The following is a 3,691-nucleotide window of genomic DNA, read 5'->3' on the forward strand; positions in this document are numbered from 1 at the left end:
GCAGGTCACCTATTGGCTGGTTTGATATTGGCGAGACAGGGTTAATCGGCCCAAACATGATCCAGCAGGCCGTTGATAAGGTGAAACTTATCTGGGAGCGACTATTGGCAGCCCAGAGTCGACAGAAATCATACGCCGATAAACGACGTCGTCCTTTGGAATTCCAGGTTGGTGATTGGGTATTTCTAAAGGTATCGCCTATGAAAGGCGTAATGCGGTTCGGCAGAAAGGGTAAGCTTAGTCCGCGTTATATTGGGCCTTATCTGATTGTGCGGAAAATTGGAAATGTCGCCTATGAGTTAGATTTGCCATCTGATTTGGAAGCGGTACATCCGGTATTCCATGTATCTATGCTCCGCAAATGCATCGGTGATCCTTCCAGAATATTCCCTGCGGATGATATTCAGGTGACGGAGCAGTTATCGTACGAGGAGCAGCCCGTAGCCATTTTGGACCGCTAGGTAAGAAAGCTCCGGAACAAAGATGTAGCCTCTGTTAAGGTGCTGTGGCGGAACGATAATAGGGAGAAAATGACCTGGGAGGCCGAAGAGGAAATGAAGAAGAAATATCCTCATCTGTTCCCTATACCCATAGGTAATCTTGAATCCTTGCTTAATTTATTTCAATAATGAATGTGTGTCATATGTGCTGTCTATAAACACGAACTCCCCCAAAGTATTTTCAGACCCTATAAGATTAATTTAACATTCGAGGACGAATGTTCTAAAGGGGGGGAGAATGTTTTATCCCGTGTTTTCACGCGTTTGGAAATTTTGAAATATCTTGGATTTTTGAGAAATGAGGTCAAATTCGATTTTATTTTACATAGGAGTTGTGCATGAAGGAATATTAATGTGAATGTGTAGGGTAAGGTTAAGGGCAAAAATGGAATTTCGGAAATTAGTTTCGGGATTTGTAAAACAAGGAATTAAAATCCATTGGGCCAAGAAAAATTGATGAGAAATGAGGCCCAAATAAGGGAGGGTGGCCGGCCATAAGGCCAAGCCCACCCAACCTTTTTAGTCAATTTTTCCCATGTGCTAAATACTAATAATATAGTGGTCTTTATCCCTTAGAGCATTCAAGAAATTAGAAGAAGAGAAAGAACAAAGCACAAGAGAGAAAAAGAAAGAAGAGCTCTCGGCTTGGCCATGGAAAATTGACCCTCACAAATCTTATGCCAAAAATTTATATTTTGTGGTTTTCTTACTAAATTGAGTAGCCTCTTCAACTTGGTGTAGTTGGTTTGGAGAAAGGAACCCTTGGTTTATCAAAGTGAGCACAAATTCTAGTGAGGAAGACTAGAAAATAAGGTAAGAATTTATCTCTTTTTATTGTGTTATGATGTTTTGTTTGTGTTGTAGTATGTGCGAATGAGTTGATTGTATGGAAAATTGGAAGATTTCAAAGTGGGATTGGAATATGGTGTGTAGCCGTGAGGGTATATGTGTTGTATACCTATAATGTGTTGAACTATGTTATATTTTAGTTGTGAATGTGATGGAATTCATATTGCGAATGAAAGTTGAATAAATTTGGTTGAATTGATAAATAGAGCAATTGGCCGTATGGTATATTGGAGTAGGAATAGAAATGGATTAAGTTGTTTAGTGTGTTAGTGTGTTATTGTGATTCTCGCAATGTGAACGAAAGTAAAACAATATGAGTTTGCTTTGAAATGGAATGTAGAAACTTATATCGCTTTAGTATGATCTTACGACATTATGAAAGTGAAGTTATTAGGTTGCTAATTAGGACAAGTATTGATGAACTTGGAAGTTGGAATCATGTTATGAATATGTATGCCAAAGATTAGATGTTTTGAATGAGTTATGACTTCGGCGGAAAGTTTGTATATTATGTATATCGTGTGTATAATTTAAGGAAACGATATGAAATGCTTCTAAACTATGTTGTGGTGATCTAGATTGATAATGAATGTGAAATCATTGAGATTAGTTTGAAAGTTAAGGTTAAAATGAAGGTTATGGCATTATGTCAGCAAGTAGAACTAGTTGTGCCATATTGTGTTTCTAATGTTTGTTGTGGATGTTGATGTTGTTGTTTGGGTTGTTGTTGATGATTTTGAGCCGAGTTGAATTCTCGGGGGTGCTATATGTATAGGGGAAGTGCTGCAGAAATTTCGGTAGACAAATATGAGTTGAATTGAATTCGTAGCATCTATAACTTACAATTGGTAAATGTGACCATTTGCAGATTTTCGACGAAACGGGGAGTGAGCTTGGATTGGCTTAAAAAGCTCAAAAGGTATGTAAAGCTACCCCGATCCTTCTTTTGGCATGCCTAAGTGTATTAGGATCGGATTCGGGCCTCGAAAGACTTTCTGCCCCTCGGAATCCGCAAGTGAAAATATCACTTTTTCTTTCAATAAGATCAAACTCTTTTGGAAAGCTATAGAACGTCTGTAGAACCTTTGTAGGCGACCCCATAAGTTTAAAATATGTAATTTGAGCCCACCGCCTTGCTTGTCCCGAGGTGGGCCCACTATTCTCGATTTTGCCCGCATTGTACTCAAGTCTTACTTTCGAGCGGTCTTTGAAAGAAACGTTTTGACTACCATTCTAATTACCTAACAAACTTTGTTTTAAATATTCCATTAAGTCTGATAAATTGTTTTGACACTCGAAACGACTTCAGAAGGGTTATACTCTGTAATTCATTATGATATGCCTCATTGAGTCTATGGGAACATTTATGATATTTTAATTGCATTAGTCTCTCACTACTCCACTCGTGGATGCCCCAATGTTTTCCACACTGAGCCCGGGCCAGGATATGTTGTTAAGCGTGATCCTTTGCATTGTTCGCCGTGCCTCGATGTGAGGGGGCAGGTATACGCATACATGGGTTTGTGGAGTATTGTTATGTCCCGTGTTTTCGCATATTTGGAAATCGAGAAAAATGAATAAGACTTGTGTGTTATAAGGAAATATTTTGATTCTAGATAATATGACTATGTTGGTTATGAAACTATTGGTGCTAAGTCATTGGGGAAGGCCGAGGGTGAATTTGGAATTTCGGAAATTAGTTTCGGGAATTACAAAACGAGACTTCAATGGATTGGGCCAAGAAAAAAAAATGGAGGCCCAAGAATTAGGGGGTGGCCGGCCAAAGGCTTGGCCCAAGCCCCATATTAAGTGGTCATGTGACTTTCACATGACCCTTAATTTGGATATATATCAATTCTCCTCTTTAGAAATTTCAAGATGATAAAACACAACTCAACTTTGAGCTATTACTCCCTCTCGGCCGAACCCCCCCTTTGAGAGAAAGAAAAAAATTTCTAGCTCTTGTTTGTGATCCAAAAATCTTGTTCTTTCCATATTTGCAGTGTACTCAAGACGCTCTTCAACGTGATATAATTTATTTGGCGGAAGAATCACGTTTGCGACAAGTCGGAATTTCAAGAAAAGGTAAGAATTTTACCCTTTTAATGTTATGGAATTGGTATGAATATGATAAGGATTGAGAATAGACGAGAACCTCGTAGTTTTAATGTATGTATGAAACCGTGGGTGTGTGTGTGTGTAGTGAAGTGGCCGTGAGCCACAAGGTGTGTAAGGCAAGGTGAAATTGATTTTGTTTAAGTTGAAATTTCGGGGGTGTTAGATTTATAGGGGATATGCTGCCGAAATTTCGGTAGACAAAAATCAAGTTAATGGAAATCTTA

The sequence above is a fragment of the Lycium barbarum genome, chromosome 1 (genome assembly GCF_019175385.1).
Source record: "Lycium barbarum isolate Lr01 chromosome 1, ASM1917538v2, whole genome shotgun sequence".
NCBI classification, from domain to species: domain Eukaryota; kingdom Viridiplantae; phylum Streptophyta; class Magnoliopsida; order Solanales; family Solanaceae; genus Lycium; species Lycium barbarum.